Here is a 17,506-nt window from a genome sequence, read left to right as displayed (position 1 = left end):
ATGACAGAGAGACTGCTACTAACAGATTTTTCCCAGGAACATACTTAGCAATTGGGTTAAATTGCATTATCCTTTGCAATAGACACTGGCATCTCAGTGGTGCTGGATCCAGGTCTTTTCTGTTGATGAAGGTTACAAGTGGTTTATGGTCTTTTATCTGTATAAATGAATCCAGTTCACACAGATATCTGTAAAAGTTCTCACACATCTATATGCTCAACAGGCACTCATTTTCAATCTGTGCATGTTGTTTTTCTCTGTATGTGTGTGTGGCTATGTGCTGGACTTTAACAGTTCATTCAGTGGTTTCAGCACAGTAGAAAGGCCTTGCAGATATCAACTAAGGTAATTTGTCATCCCAAGTATATGTCTCAGTTCTGGTACATTAGTTGGTGCATTCAATTCTCTAATTGCTTTTACTTTCTCAGAGCTAGGATGGATTCCATCTTTGTTTATTGTCTGTCTCAGAAACTCAGTTCAGGGTAGATGGAAAATGCATTTTTCCTTGTTTTGCTTCAGTCCAGACCGACTGATTAGGCTTAGGACTTCGCTGAAGGTTCTGTTGTGTTCTTCCATCGAAGATCGATATCATCCATGAAAACCTACCACTCCATTTGTGTTTGTTAGTAGTTCTGTGATCTTCCTTTGGAAACTTTCAGGTGCACTGGGAATCCCAAAAGGTGATCTTTGAAAGCAAAATATCCCAAAGGGTATGATAAATATAGTCAGCTTAGCACTTTCTTTGGCTAAAGGAATTTTTTTCCAGAATCTGCTCAAAGCATCCAGCTTGGAGAATACTGTAGCTCCTCCTACTTTGGGGAGGAAGTCATCCATTGTTGGGAGGATATATTTTTATCTTGCGACTGCTTCATTACATTTTAAGATACACAGAGATTCATATTTTTCCATTTTTCTTTATAACTGGTTCCATTGAGGCCCACCATGCTGTTGGCTCAGAGATTTTCTCAGTTATGCCAATCCATTTCATTCTCTTTAACTCAGTTTCCACTCTATGAAGTAATGGGACAGGAATCCTGAGAGATGTATGTAAACAGGATTGTTCTGCGTTGTCTCTTAAGGTTATTTGTACTGGATCTCCTTTCAAAAGTCCAGTGTCACCAAATACTTCATCAGGTTCTTCCACCTTTCTCACTAGGCCCATCATGGCTGCCACACTGCAGCTGAGAAGGTCTTTGATCCTTTGATTACATACAAAGCTATGCATTTAGAGTACAAGTTGTTTCTGTGGTGCACGGGCCATGCATTTCAGGGCTAGTCAGAGCTGGGTCAGGTGACTTCAGCTCTGGGAGGGGTTGAAGGTCACTGTAAGTCCTTTCTGAGATGAGTCCCAAAGAAGTGGCTGAACTGTTAACGAAAATATGCACTGAAAATCAGCTTCTATAGGAGAGTACTTGAGAGCAAAAAGTGTCATGCATATCTTTGCTAGGGGTGATCTGGGAAATCACTAAGCCTTATTCTGTGTCTAGTACGTTAATTGAAACAATAATTAAAGAGAGAGTTAAAAGACACCTACTAATACCTATCTCTTTATATATTCCTAGATTCCAAGGCCAGAGGGGACCATTGTAATCAACTAGTCTGGCCTCCTGTGCAGCACTGGCCAGAGAACTTCCCCACAATAATTCCTAGAGCAGATCTTTTACCAAAACATCCCATCTTGATTTTAAAATTGCAGTGTCCCTGATGGCTAGAGGTGGCCTCACAGGCATCCCAGTCTCAGCATGGTCCCTCAAATTTTTAGGTCAATAATGCCCTTGCTGCCAGCTAATTTATTTTCATAAATGCTCCCAAAGTCACCAGGTGTTGCCCATCACCATAATACCAAAACCAGATTCTTCTTCAGACTCCCTCTTCAATCAAAGCGGGCAGGTTTGCAGGTTACTCTCTGGTGACCTCCAGCTGACCTCAAAGCCCAAACAAAAAGCACAGAATAAACATCATCCACCCACGCTGGCTTAATGAAGATACAAAGTAACTAAGGCCCACCCACCCAGGACTTAAAATCTTAGTCCCTCCTGGGTTCTGCCCCTAGCTCGCGACTATCCCCTCAAACCTTCCTTCTCTCTGGGCTCAGAGAAACCAGTAGGCAAACTTCCCCCCACTGCCCTCCTGGCCTGGGGCTTTCCCAGCTCTCTTCCCACAGCAGCTCTCCATTACTGCTCCCTGGGAAAACTCCAACAGCTAGTTCACTCTCTCTCTCAAGATCTTCCCCCACATCCCAGCAGTCCCTTCCCACCTCTCTTTCCGAACCACTGCCTGACCCTTTAGGTAGGCCAAGTATCTTCTCTTCAGTCCCCCCTGAAGGAAATCAACTAGGCACAGCTGGGCCGGGCCTGTTCTCTCTTAAAGGGGCCTGGATAGTCTCATCTAACTTTTCAGCAGTAGTTAAAAAATTTGGGGGCTCCTATTTACCCTCTCTCTTAATACACGAGCAAGGGAGCATTGAGTGAAACTGAAAGGCAATACATTTCAAGTGTCTAAAGGAAATCCCATATACAAGGCACAGCTAACCTGTGGAACTCACTGACACAAGGCATCAAGCCCAGTAGCATTCAACAAAAGGGTAGACATTTGTATGACTAAGAGCGGGCCAGCTCCGCCAGTTGTGTAATTCCTTGTAGCTCAGTGGAGTTTCACTGATTCACACCAGCTTAGCATCTGGCCCAATACCTAGAATTACATTAGATAGGATTCAGAGTAGCATAACATTTTCTAAGGTTGCTTTGGGACACTAGCCAATCATTAACTGCCCGGGAGTAGATAGAAATCTCCCCACAGGCCCCTTAATGCAAAATTGTCAGTTATTTTGTAGGGCTTTCTCGCATCTTTCTCCAAAGCATCTGGTATTCGCCACTGTCAGAGACAGGATACTGGACTAGACAGGCGATTTGTCTGTTCCTGTCTTGCAAATCCTATGTTCCTTCCTATTTTGTTTGCTAATGTCATTATCTGCAGTTTTAGGTCTCCCTGTGTATTGTTTCTGGATAGGCTTCAGCTCTTAATCTCTATTTGTTTATTCATTTTGCTGGAAAGCTTTTCAGTTCACCTTTAACAAAACTCATATGTAATTTAATTACAAGGGATGTTCAGTGGTGAGTTCATCTTATCAGAGAAGAGTATTAATTAGATCATGAGCAGTCTCGGGGTGGAGGAAGAAGTGGGAGATATATTGCAAGAGTGTGTGTTAGGTCATCTGAGCAGTGATGACATTATTATTATCTCCACCTCTTCAGTATGAATTTCTCACACAGATTGATGACTTCACATAGCAGAATTTCACTATCAAACATTCATTGCAAGGTCGATTTTTAAAAAGCCTATTTTATTTGATGAGGGTTTATGGACACCCCTCCAAGGACCCAGTGGGACATTCCACAAGAATGGGACTGACCAATCCTATTCCCTGCTGGAGGATCAAGTCAGCAGTGCTTGACTGCATGTCCTAGGGCCTATAGTGAGTGTGAATGGAGATTCTCCTTTACCTCAGAAGGTAGGCATTTGTGTTTTGGAGCAGGAAGATCAGTGCCCCCCCCCCCCACCACCACCACACACATACATTATTGCTGTGGAGTTCTTAGTGACAGTGGTATGCAGAATGGTGACAAATGGGAAGTTGTAGATGGCCATGAATTTTGTTGTACTAGGTACACAGAACAGACAGGGTGGTGGGGATGTAATAAAGAGCCTATTTCCAATACTTGCAAGGGACTGGTGGGGTGAAACGGAGCAGCAGTGTCTATTGCACACAGTCCTCACCAGCAGTGGCGGGATTATGGTTTTGTGGGGCCCTGGGCCAGAGCAAGTGAGGAAATGGGGTCAGTGCATGGAGGTGCCCATTTTTCCGGGACCCCTCAAATGGCCGGGGCCCCTGGGCACAGACTCCATTGGCCCAGTGGCTAATCTGATTGCTCACCAGTACGTTTGTTCTGGTGCTCATCATGCTCTGAGGGCTGTTTATGAAAGGCAGAAAATTTGCATTTGATACAGATTTTCCAAAAGTCACAGGCTGTTCACAAGTTTGGTGGCAACATGACATACTCCGCGCATGGGCAGGCAGGGAAGGTGCTCACAGTGCTCACTTCACTCTCTAATGCCCCCTACTGCCTGGAAGGAGCCATGCCTAGCATGGCTTAGCCAGAGAATAGGAAAACCTGACACAGAAGCCTTTGATGCAGTGGGAGGCTTCAAGGGAAACTCTCCCCTGGCCAAAAGCCCTTGGAAATTAAAGAGCTGTCCTGTCAGCCTGAACTCTGACTGCTGAGTATATGCTTCTCCTTAATTACAATGGAAGGATAATCTCAGTTTGGTTAAACCCCAAGGGTCTGATTCTCCTCTCACCCTAGTGTAGATGGGCAGCAACTCCACTGCAATCAGCATCCCATGTGGAGCCAGCATCAGGGACAGCAGAATCAGGGGCAGGATGTTTTTCCCATTATTTGTGGAAGAATTAATCAGAAAATTGCAGTCCGGCAGGCTTCAGAGCAGGAGTGCAATCCCTTTAAATCGTCTATGCCCCGCCACTGAGCTCTCAGCCACAGATTATTTAAATAATGGTTCTGTTTTGATTTTATTCTATTTTTTAAAAGCGACCCAGGATTTTGTATCAAATCATATGTAAAATGATATTAATCATCCTAACATAGCTGTGCTGGATTTCCCAAGCCACTGGAAGGTGGAAGAAGGGCAGGCTGACAGGTTCATGTCCATGGCCCAACCTGTGATGAAATAACAGCCTGGGAATGATGTCTGGAATAGTGCTGGGAGGGATATTGCTGTCAGCCTTTCACTTGTGCAGACCTGATTTAATATTAGGACTAGATCACATGTGAAATGAGAGTGGTGATCTCAGCCTAATCCGCTATAACATTCCAGCTGATGGGTCAGGGGGCTGCTGAAGGTCAGAACAGAGAGCTTTTCTCATTCCTTCCAATGCCCCATTGGGTCACCCTTCTGCCTCTATGTGTTTGTCCCCTACAAATTCCCTATACAGGACTGGCCCAGAGGCCCTTTCCCTTCCCTTGAAGCAAAGCTTCACTTCCCAGAGTTACTTTATGTTTTTTAGTCTGGCTCAAATTCAGCCCAGGTGTAGACTGGCACACCTTCATTTGAGAGGAGTTGTAATCGCACCCTCTAGTGCCATGGCTGAATTTGTTCCTTTGACTCAAAGGGCAAAATTCTGGATAGATGACGATGGACAAATAAAGGGGTGTGGGGACAGACAGATCCTCTATCTTACAGCAGAATTTGCCCCAGTCTTTGGAATCTATATGCTGCTCCAAAGAAAAGCAGAGAAAATTAAAAACAGCTTTGAAAAAAATACAGCAGAACCCCTGATCAGTCCAGATCTGCTCTCAGCCTGTAACCATGTCTGCAGGAAAGGTTGTCCTAAGACTGAATGCAGTTTTGACCTTGACTTGTTCTCACAGAAGGCACAGCACAAGGGCTGACTTTCCATGTGAGCAGGAGTAAGAATTATTATATGCAGACCAGGGCTTGACAAAATACAATGCAGGCCTGGCCCAGCCCCAAGGAGTCTAGAAAGGCAGGACACGGTGCAAGACCCTGAGGAGGGAGGGGCTTGGCATTCATTTTTGTAGCACTATTAATTCACTTTGAGTGGGCAGCACAAAGAAGCAAGGCTTTAAAGGGGACTGGACTGAGGACTGGGTGGTGGGTGGCGAGAAAGCCGTGGCCAGGAGCAGTGCTGAGGCAAGGACAGAGAAAGGGTGTCGCTGGCAGAGCACAGGCTGTGAGCGTGGAACATGGTGAGAGGTGGTGGTGAGCCTTCCCTTGTATCCAGTAGGATGGCGAGTAGCGCACTCACGCGCCAGGTGCCAGACTTGGTTCAAATCCCCACTCTGCCTAATGTGGAGCAGGGATCTGATCCCAGATCTCCCAGCTAAGTGTCTTCACCACTAAGCTGTAGGGACAGTCCGGAATGGGCTGCTCTCAATCTCCTGGTGAAGCTGATCCGCTTTGTAAAAACTACTTAAATATATGGGAGCAGGGACTCAAACCTGACTTTGCCACAGCCCAAGGGCATGCTCAAACCACTGGCTAGAAAGTCACTCTCACCCTCTCTCTGACACAATATCTCGGGGTTGTGGATTCCACTAGGCAGCAGTGTGCCTAAAGTTAGACCTTCAAAGGCTCAGCCTAACTCCCCTTTGTGGATCTAGCCCTAGCTGTCTCCCTGTGCAGCATAGCCTTCCATGCAGGGCATAGTCTCTGGTCAACAAGAGAGACAAAGTGGGGAGACCCAAATGATATGGAAACTTGTATAATGCCTGGTCTGCACTTCACAATTAGATCAACCTAGTTACTGCCTCTCAGCGAGATAGATTAACTACATCGATAGAAAAACCTCCTGCTGTCAATGTGGGAAGCACCTAGGCTACACCAGCACAGCTGCTGCAGTGGAGACATGCTCTGAGTCTGTAGCCGAGGCTGTTTTGTTCAACAAATGCCTCCTGTTCAATAAGATCAGCGATTCCACATATTGTGCTAGGGAGCATCCAGAACAGTCATGGATGTGCAGCATCAGGGGCAGGCTCATGCACCCAAACTGGGTGGGGCCTGGTGTGGTTAGTTCCTGACCTCCGCTTTTAAAATATCCCTGCAAAATGATCCGGCAGGTATCTGAATAGCTCCAAACCACAGGCCCAGCTGGCTTTCAGTTTTAAGTATCATGCAGGTAGGCTCCAAGCCTTCAGGGGCAGGGAGGAGGAATGCTGCAGATCCTTCTGCTTGACTTGCCCTGGGGAGATGAACCTTTCCTACAGGGCCTTTGTGTAACTTCAGCATTTAATGTATAAATTTAGCCCTGCTTTACATCCTTCCCGATGTAATTCAATTTGGCTGTCAGCAGACTGGCAGGGAGCCCAGGCCTCGTGGAACCACCCAGAGAATAGCACATCAGGCTACAAGAAACACCTTCCCCGGGCAGCAGACTGGAGCCTGCTCCCATCCTGGAGCTGCCTGGAGCCAGGCTGAGGTTATTTATGGGGAGGAAGGAACTGAATTGGAGGATTCTCTGCTCCTTGAAGTCTTTAAACTAGGATTTGAGGACTTCAATAGCACAGATATAGGTGTGAAGTTTTTTGCAGGAGTGGTGGGTGAAATTCTGTGGCCTGCGTTGTGCAGGAGGTCAGACTAGATGATCATAATGGTCCCTTCTGACCTAAATATCTATGAATGAATGAATCTATGAATTGCTTTTTAAGGGGAGTTAACGCTGGGTGCTGGATAAGGTGCCAGGCTGACGGACTCAGGAGACACATACAGCACAAGCTGCCCTGCCAGTGAACAAGCCATGCCCTGGCGGGACTCTGCCTTGAGGAGGTAATTCAGCCTCTATGCGCAGGCAGGGCATCCTGTTCCCCTGCGTGCTCCAAATAGGCCGCATGGGGAGCCACTGGCCCTCTGCACCAGCAGTTGTGCAGAGACGAGGCTTCGGGGCACTGGACTGAGATGAGTGGGGACACAGAGGGAAGGCCATGGTGGCCATCTGCAAGGTCCTCCCTCAGCCTCTGCACCGCCCAGCAGAGGTGCTGTGCTGCCGCTCTCTAAGAGATTGCTAAGCAATCCTCCCCAGCACACACCTCTCGGTTTCCCATAGCCAAGCGAGCGGGGGTTACTGTTGCTCAGGGCAGCAGGAGTTATTATGTTCCACAGCCCTGAGAGGAGAACATGCCAGACAGCAGCCCCTCCCACAGTTCTGCCCGTTGGCTCCACACCCCTGTGCCACATAACCCAGCAGCATGGGGAGAAGCAGGGAGACGCTTAGCTGGGGGCGCCTTGCAGGCTCCCGTACCATCCTGCCCCTCCCTTGTCCCGCTCCCTGGCCCTTTATTGTGCTGGGTCAGGGTCATCCCGCTCCACACCAGGGGAGGTAGGCAGCTTACGAATCTGTTTTCCCCATTTAGAATCTGTGCCTGCTGCTTCCTTGAGAGCCTCCATTCATGGCCTCTTTCCCTGAGTGCTGGACGGAGACCTCTGACTCACCTTCCCGCCTGGTGCTGGGTGGGAGCAACTAACAATTGCTATGCTGGGGTAGGGCTGAAGTCCTAGGCAGGGAAGGCCCCACATCTCTTTGGGAATCTCCTGCACCAGCCAGGGTACGTGGAATGTGCAAAACCTCATCATGGGCAAGCAAACACGGGTGGGCACTGTGACATCCTGGCACCCCAATATTCACCACTGTCATGTAATTAGGACATGTTTTGTACAGTGAGGTCTCACTGTAAAAGTCTTGATCTGCTAGACATTAATATCACATTGGATTGTATGTGCTATCGATCGTATGTGAAGCGATGAAGTTTGGCTATGTACATGTTACTGAAACATGTTGTGAAATTGAAAACACCCACAAGCAGCCTTTTAAGTACAACAGTAAAAAGGCCAAACAATGTTCATGGGTTATGGAGGAAATGCACACAAGCACAAGGGTTACCCCAGGAACTGTGAACAATAGAAACCTTTCAGAGATAGCACTACACAATGGGAACTCTTTGACCCAGGTCCCAGCAAAAGAGCTTTCCAGCAAGTGGGAAGAAGATATAAAAGGGGGGAAATGACATCATGTGGGTACCTCAGTCTCCCTACAACAACACACCTGAAGATACCTGAGTAACAAAGATTGAATTGTGGGGAAGTGATGGTCCCAGGCCAAAGGGATTTCTAGCCTGTGTATGAAAATCTGGGAAACCCAAGCTGCAAAGCTAAAGCAGCTTGTGCCTTAAGAATCTGCCAGCCTGTTTATCACTCAGGATGAGAATTTGCTATTTCATATCCTGCCTACCTAGCGTGTTAAGTTCAGTTTGTGGTTTTGTTTATTTACAAGGTAATCTGCTTTGATCTGTTTGCTATCGCTTAAAATCTACTCCTTTTCTAGTAAATCAACTTATTTTATGTTTTAATCCAAAACAGTGTGCATTTGCCTAAGGTGCCTGGGGAAAATCTCAGGTTGGTTACCACAAGTGTGCATGGTCCTCTTCACATTGAGGGAGAGGCGGACTGGGTGTTAAACCCATATACTGGCCAAATTTGACCAGGGTAGGACAATTCTGCTCTGGGGTCCTAGGCTGGCGGTTAGAAAGCCTGCATGTGACTGCAGCTGGGTGTGTCCCTACCTGTGTGAATGCTGGTGAAAGTGCAAGCTTGTCACAGCAGCACAGGAGCCCAGGCTGGCGGGTCAGAGGGCTCGGTGGTACCCCAGTTCCAGGTGGCACCCCACGGTGACCCATCACAGGCACGTTACAGGAAGCTGAAATGGTTTGCACTGATCAGAATCAGTTAGTTACAGGAAGGGCTAGTGACACCAAGCTAGCAAGAGGCAGACATGGGGCGGTCGAGGGAGGCACAGAGAATTCTTTAGCCTCCCCCCAACCTCCAATTGCCCCATAGACTCTCCAGGCCCTGCTACCCTGATGGTGTTGCAGTGTCCCTCACGGTGGACATGGGATGGGATTGGATGCAATGAATATAAAAGGAATTCTTTAAGGAGGCTGCTGGACACAAACTAACTTTGAGGTTCTCTTTCGCCTCCCGACTGATTCATACAGCCGTTGCTGCCACCCTCTGGGCTGGCACTGTGGGATTGGAGTGGGCACATGAACTGCTACAGTGTGAACTAGAGTGCCAGAACTGGCACTGCAACAACTCATATCCTCCAGGGATCAGCACAGAGGGGGACCTGTAACACACTCACCGCTGGGTTAGCTCATCACTCAGGGTCTCCTTATTGCCTGGCCTGGCTGAAGCTCTGGAGAACCTCATGCCCTAAACAGCCTGTGGTTAGCCGCAGACAAACACACATGGCCGAGCCCCATATGCACATTGTTGCTCTGTTTGGATCTGGAGGCTTCTGCAATAGAACACACAGTGAGGACCACTAAAGGGCTCCCAAACTATTTAAAGGGATACTGCCCAATTCCTATACATTGCATGCTCCCTGGGCTCTGTTCTAGGGATAAAAAGGGGAAAGCTCAGGATGGCAAATCCAGAGCTAAATAAACGTAAGTTTTTAAAAACAAAGTATTGCCAACCCCAAGAATTCAAAAGTCACAGGACTGGCTTAGGAATTTTGAGATTTAAATACACACCCCGTTTGGTTTCTTTTTATTTAATTGCTGTCATTTTTTTTTTTTTATCTTTTAGATCACACTGGCGTCACATTTCTAAGCTTTTATCCAGGACCACAAGGGCTAGAAACATACATTTAAAAAAAAAAAAAAGAGTTAAGTTTCTCATTTATTCACATGACTCCAGGAGCTGGGACTTTCAGAAACACACCAGATAGTACCAGTCTCATCATTAAGTCATGAGAGTTAGCAGCACTGGAAATACAAAGGGAGGGGAAAAGTTGCCTCCATATGAAAGCTTTTCCTGGGGACATTTTGGAAAGAGCTCTGTAATAACACCTTGCTCTCATATTGTGCTTTTCATTAGCAGATTTGAAAGCGCTTTAGAAAGGGAGGTAAGTACCACGATCCGTATTGTACAGATGGAACTGAGGGAGGTGGTCACCAGTGGTGGAGTTGGGAATAGGCGCTCTCTCTCCGGAGTCCCAGTTCAGTACACTACCTTTTAGGTCACACTGCCTCCCTTCAGTATTCTTCCTTCCACCTAGCCAAATCAACAGGGTGAGGGAGCCCCAGTTCAAATGCAAAGTGATTTGGTGAAAAAGCCCCAGTGTGTTTTAGCAGAGATTCAGAAAAGCTGCTCTCCTAGTGCGAGTGACTTTTTCCTCCTCCCCCTCTTCTTAGGGAGGGAGCACCCACAGTCAGCCACCTCCGTTTCCTCGGAGACAGGAAAGGCCCAGCCAGGTCTTGCTGAGCCAAAAGGGCATTTTCACGTAGCGCCACAGAACCACAGGGCTCCCTGCCAACTTCAGCAGTGCTTTCTCCCCTTCCCTCCCTCCCCCACCACCCGCTGCCACGAAAACCCCAGACTGTCTGACAAAGAGGAAAGATGAATGGAAAACATTGCCCTAAGCAAAAAAAAAAAAAAACAACCCTGGAGAGATGCATATGTAACCCTTCTGCCTGTCAGAGTTGGCAGCAACAAGGGCTGGGTTCAGTATCTAGGGGTTCCGTTCCAATAACACAATGCAAAACTGGCTCGAGCCCCCACCCAGTCACCTGGGACAAATATATACCACCCCCGCTGGGCGCCTCCAAGAGGCAATACTTCCCCTCTCGCAAGCACAGAGCCTGAGTGTAGCAAAAAGCCTTTTAATAACTGAGAGAAACAATGTGGCATTATGTTGGGGAAACACCACCAACAGGATTCATAACACAACCCATGAGCAAAAAACCCACGAGCAAAAAACCCACCCCAAGCAAATTGGGGCATGCCCTTTCCCTTTGGTTCTTGAGTCCAGCAACCCAAAATCGCCCAAAGTCCCAAAAGTCCAAGAACCCAAAAGTCTCTGTCCCTGGTCAGGGCAGCCCCAGAGTTCAAAAGTTTATCTGCAGAGTTTTATCTCCCAACCTGGGTGGAGATTGGGGGCAGGGGGTGGTTTCAGGGGCACCTTACATGGTCCAAGGCTGATGGCCCCACCTCTCCAGGGGCTCCGCTCTGCCAGCCACCCCATGAGCTGCTCTAAGCATCCGACAAACTGCTCTGCTCCACCAGTTGCTCTGCTCGCCTTCCTGCAAACTGCTCCACCATATATCTTCAGGCTCCCCCACTACTTAACACAACACTCAGCTCTAAGTAAGTTTAACTCTTTTAGTAATTTCAGCTTGTAGTAGGGGAGCCTCAGTGCTGGTACACCATTAGCCCAAAGCAAATTCAGCTCAGCAGCCTGTAACTAGACTCCTAATAGAATCAAAATTAGCTCTGATATTCCACAGTGGAGAGAGGAGGGAGTGCAATTAGCATGTAAGGCCCTCACCCAGGAGAGGGGCACCAAATATTAACACCTGTCCCCACCCTCCCTCAATTCACAGAGTTTTGGAACCCATGTCCCTTACCTAGCGAGTGCTACTTAGTTGATGGCGAGTCCCTCCATCATGACAAAAGGTCAAGTACAGTTCCACTGTCCTTGATTCCCATAATCAGGGTAATAACAATTTATTCTTCCTGCCCCATTAATAGAGACACTGGGGATCCCACAGCAGCCAAAGCGACCATTTGGGCCGCTATGGCCTCATTCTAGGCGGGGTGGGTGTGCCTATGCAAATGAGATCGGCCCCTGAAGTTCTTTTCCACAACTTGCCACACCTCGCCACCAGATGTCAGGGCGAAGCTCATCCTGACTCTGCTTACACATAGCAGAAAGAGGGAGCTGCGGGCTGTGCAGGCAGCACCATTTATTCAGTACTGTTGGCAATATCACCAGCAGGGCTCCCCAGTTCCAGGGCCTGGAGCACCTTGGAGCTCTGCAAACTTACTCCCTCCTGCTGAGATGTAAGTGCCACCCCAAAGAAAAGAGATGAAGCAAAGTTAACCAAGCATGCAGGGGTGGTCCCTATTTAACCCCTGCCAGCCTTAAAGGGGCACAATTCTTGTCCAGCTAAACAGACGCTACGCAGATATCCATCACCAGCTGTGTGCAATTTCATACCACTGTATCCTTTTGAGGCCCACAGAAGAGTTATCAAATCAGATCTGCCTCCAGAATTCTCCATCTGTGCGCAGTTGCAGGTGTGGTTTGGTTGAGCGGTCTCCCCTAGGATTTCCCAGCCAAGCCCCCTCATGGGCTGATCAGACAAGACCGGGGAGTCGTACAGGGCACAGGACAAAAGGCTGTTATGTTAGGAGCAACAGGAATTACGAGTCTGGGCATAGGGGTGAGAAAGAAACCCCGGAGCTTTTCATAAGAGGTGGGTTGAGCAGGATAGAGAAACTTCTGAGTGCCCAGCCCCTGGGAGCCCGGGATCACTGTATCCTTTCACCACTGACCTAACTTTGTCCTCTTCTCCTTTTCTGACTCGTGTCTAGCTGCCGTCAGACCTCACTTCCCTTTGACTTTCCCCCTCCAAAAATATACATCTATCTAGCACTGATCCAGAGCAAAACCTTCCACCTTCCAGCTTGGATCCCGACCAACAGCCCTCCTTTGTTACTCCCATTCTCACACATGATGAGTGGATTCCAGAAACCAAAACATCACTTTGGCAGGCACTTTTGTCCTTTAACCTCCTTATCTAGGATCTGAGCCACAAATCAGCGAGGTGACGCAGACCAGCATCAGGGGCCAGGGCCAAAGGACGCAGGCAGCCTCCCTCACACACAGCTCTGCCAATTCACGACAGTCCTGGCTTTCAGTATACGCTGAGAACAACCCCAGCTCTCATGATTTTATTGTGAATCTCACAATAATTGGTGTTTAAAGCCCCAGCTGCTGGAATCATGGGAATACATAGGAATCTCAGCTTTCCTTCTGAAAAATAAGGCAGTTTCTAGCTCTCAAGGTTTCAGAGGAAGGCATGAAAACGTGATCCCAGTGAATTTCAAAGCTCAGAATCAGAAGGCAAAGAAAACATACCCAATATATCTTTTGAAAGCTCATGACTTTTAAGCCAATCTTGTATTTTGGGGGAGCTGACTTGCGATTTTTGAACATTCAGGGTTGGTAGAACTGTGAATGCACCTCAGGTCTTATCTGCATCACCCCACCCACCACCTATCATTTCGCTCCTAGGACCCCAGACAGCTCTGCTAATGCACCTCAGTGCTAACCTACAACATTGCCTGATGTTCCACAATGCTCCTCATCCTGAGTTCAGCCCGCACTGCAACTCTACTCCCAGGCTTCCATTACAGCTCTGCCCATATCTCTCAGTCGCAGCACCCTGGGGCTGGTTCTAGGGGCAAGCAAGCAAGGTGGTCACCCTGGGTGCCAACCTGCTGTGCCACTTGGCTCCCGTGCCCCTTGGGATGGGTGAGGTGAGAGAAACATTTTCTGCCCTGGCCAGCAAAATGGCTAGGGCCGCTTCTGCAGCATCTCCTCCCTGCTCTCCAGTGCTGGGCCCCCAAAGCTCTGCCAGTACATCTTGTCCTGATGTGCAGCCCTCTGCTTTTCCACTACCAGGCTCTGCTTAGTCCTTAGTCCTTACCTGCAACCACTCACCTCGCAGGACTCTGTCTCTAAACAGAGACTCCCAATGGCACAGAGGTTAGCAGTCAGCATTGCAATGTGTGACCAGTCTCCTGGGGATTAGATGCAGACCCACAAAATCCATTCCATCTGTGACAACCTTTGAACTCAGGCCATCAGATTATAAAGGGCTCAGCTTGCACTGAAACCTGCTAGGCAAAGCAGCTTTCTTGGATTGTGCCTTCTTGGAACACTTGGCTTCTCCCAAAATAAACCTTCCTGGCCAACAAGAATGACACAGCCTGCAATCTCATGTTTGCTGTCTGGAACACAGAAACCAGAGACAACAGGGCTCACGTGTTTCCCAAAGGTTAAAACACAGGGTACAGATGTTATCTTAGTGGCTGTCTGAGCCCTTTAAATCCTTCTGATAAATGGATACGTCCCTCCCTCCAATCTCAGCCCAGGTTCAGTGCCACCATTGCTAAGAATGTCTCCTCCCATGGGAACGTCGCTGTGCTGGGGGCAGATACAGAGGGGCTGCTTTGCAGGGGGTGCAGTATTGCTCTGGACCCGCTGCCGTAATAACTCTGCTAATGTAGATTTATTTCCTGGTGCGCAACATTGTCTGGGAAATACGGTTGGGAAAGCGAGTCAGGCTGCAGCTGAACTCTCCCTGACCCCACCAGGGTCAAGTTTTGTTGATGCAGAACAGACCGCCAGCGCCCAAGGTTTACCTTGGAATGGACGCAGACAAATACCTGGCGAGGAGGAGGAATGAATTGACTTTGCAAAGGAATAAATCAACTGCCAGCGCCCAGCGCTGTCCGAGCATAACCAGCACAGGAACCAAGGTCTGCAGCTGCCTGGAGGGGGAAGCTGAAGGGTAGAAGCTAGGCTAGGTGGTCCCTCAGCAGAGCAGAGAGGAGCTGTCACATGGCACAAACTTCTGCTGAAGCTGCCAGTGCTGCCATCCACTCCCTGGCAGGCTTGACCTCAGCCCTCTGCATTATAACAGGGCCCATCCATTGGGATGCCCAGACTGGGCTAGGACGCAGGGGAGCTGGGTTCAATTCCCATCTCAGCCACAAACGTTAGATGTGACCTTGGATGGGTCATTGAATTGACCCTGGGCTTCAGTTCCCCCAGCTGTAAATAGGACCATCCTTCTCTCCCTCATTGGCAGTTGTGAGGAGAACATCCAGGACTGACTGTGAGGTGCCCAGACACTACCCTAACAAGAGCCGCAGAAGTATCTAGAGTAATGGACCCTGTTATGAGCCAGGGCATGTATCTTAGAGTCCATATGCCCCTCCACCCATGCTAGGTCCCTTCATCATGAAGGATGCCTTTGGACTGAGACCCAGACGACCAAAACAATTGTATGAGGGGTTTGCTTGTGATGGTGGGCTCACTTCCCATTTAAGTCTTATGTTCCTAAAGTTCATGCTTCAGCCAGCCACCTGCAGGGGATCAGGAAGAGATTTTGTCCACCCCCTATGTATTCTGAGAGAGTCTTTTTGAAAAATCTCCTTCATTTGAAGCATCAGAAATAATCACAGCTGGAGATGGGATATTGGACGGGGCAGGCCAGGCCTCTGCATGGCACCTGCTATTGTCTCAGGTGCTTGGCTGCCTCGTTCTTTCTCACGTGCCATGTGGGGGGCCGAGAAGGAGTTTCCCCCCAGGGCAGCTTGGCAGTGACCTTGGGGGTTTTCACCTTCCTCTGCAGTGTGGGATGTGAGTTACTTGCCAGAATTATCTGGGTCTCTCTCACTTTATCGTTTCCCTGCCTTGCAGGGGCCTCGGGCACTGGTATCTCTCAGTCCCTCCTTTGCTCTGCCTGTGGCACAGAACAGTCTGATCTCCTGGGGCTGAAACATTGTGATCTCCTTTCTGTGGTTGGATTTCAGGGGCAGGTGCTGGGTTGTGGTGGCATCCTGGACTATAGAAGAGGTCCCGCTGGATGATCTGCTGGTCCCTTCTGCCTTATATCCACCTCTACGAATCCTGGCTCTGCTGCAGTCTTCCCCTGTGATTTAATCTTTCTGGGCCTCAGTTCTACACCGGCACAAGGGGACACTAACCCTTCCTTTGTCTGGGTGGCTTGTGAGCTCTCCGGGGCAGGGCCTAGTGCAATAAAGCCCTGATCTCAGCTGGGGCCTCTTGGTACTAGAGAGATCCACACACCAGGGTGGGGAGAGGAGAAGGGGGTTGGGTGGTGGGCAGTTTTGGGAGGTGAGCTGGTAGGTGGAGGAGGGGCTGGTGAATGGATTGCTCTTAGGGGAGGGTGTGGAGTGAGGGATATGGTGACTTTGGGTCAAAATTCCATGAGATGTCCCCTGGCTCCCGAGTGCCAGGTGAGAGCTTGAATCCACAACACAGAGCCCCAGCGGTAGTTGCTTGGGAGTGATGGGGAGGCTATTCCCCACAGCCTGTGCACAGGATGAGGCTGTAGATCTATCTCCCCCTTTTGTGACTTGTACAAAGTCTTTTACAGTAGAGGCCACTGCTTCTGGAGTCCCAGTCCTAGACCATGCAGCCTGTGAGGCAAAGGCATGCTCAGCCACTGAAACATGGTAAATGGCACACGGAAACATGCTCTCCTTCTCTCTCACACACAAACTGATGTGACACAGACACATGCACATACTCACACACGGGCCCTGTGCACTGTATGAACTATACACTGCACACCGGTCTGCCTACAGACTCGCATTTGAGCTGTGCATCAACAATCTTCTGGAATCCAGAGATTTCAGCTTCTCACACCAACACTGCTCGCTCAATAAATAAAGCGAGAAGGCAAGAAATCTAGCCACAGCGAATGCCCTCTGGCAGCAGGGCCCAGGGAAAAAGGGCCTCCTAGCACTGTGGGGTTTCAAACAGGCCCCTTCACCTTCTGTCAGTGATCTTAGATCTGCACGCAGGGCCATGTTCTGAAGAGCTTCCTGGACAGTTCATTTAACTGCCTTGCAAAAAAATCCAGCCAAGTATGGACCCACTTGTCACATGTGACCCTCTGTCTTGCAGTCCTAACACACTCATGAATGGTTGTGGTCAAGCCAAACCTTCTGCTCCTTTCGCCCATGAGCATGGAACATTGTCAGGCTTAATCAGGATTCTACTTCTCTTTACCGGTGAGTACTCTCTGCATGCGCAATAGCACTGTGCACACATAGGACTTGACGCTTTTGCCCTTCTAAGATGCATCGTGGTGCAGGGTGAACTGCAGTGATAGCCTGACAATGGCTTAGCAGCTGATGACTGTAATAAGCAGCAGCCACATTTTATGGCTCATGGGCACCTTGTGTTCCCTCATCTCTGTGGTATATCCACCTCTGTTGCGTTTCTCATGATATACACAGGTTGTAAATGCTTTAGAGTAGTGACTATTAGAGGTAGGTGAATAGCTGACTTTTCAATTTGGCCACCGCT

At 48.7% G+C, this 17,506-nt stretch overlaps 1 long non-coding RNA gene across 1 annotated transcript; it reads left to right on the top strand.

Moving 5' to 3' along the window:
* The first annotated feature begins 7,095 nt into the window (after positions 1 to 7,095).
* On the top strand, positions 7,096 to 16,433 carry LOC122461612. Its single transcript, XR_006283621.1, has 3 exons — positions 7,096 to 7,248; positions 11,450 to 11,454; positions 16,423 to 16,433. It is a non-coding gene; the product is annotated as an uncharacterized LOC122461612 (long non-coding RNA).
* Positions 16,434 to 17,506: the final 1,073 nt, after the last annotated feature.

The sequence above is a fragment of the Chelonia mydas genome, chromosome 9 (genome assembly GCF_015237465.2).
Source record: "Chelonia mydas isolate rCheMyd1 chromosome 9, rCheMyd1.pri.v2, whole genome shotgun sequence".
Taxonomy (NCBI): domain Eukaryota; kingdom Metazoa; phylum Chordata; order Testudines; family Cheloniidae; genus Chelonia; species Chelonia mydas.
Note: the sequence above shows the minus strand (reverse complement) of the source record. Positions and strands in the feature narration are given on the sequence as shown.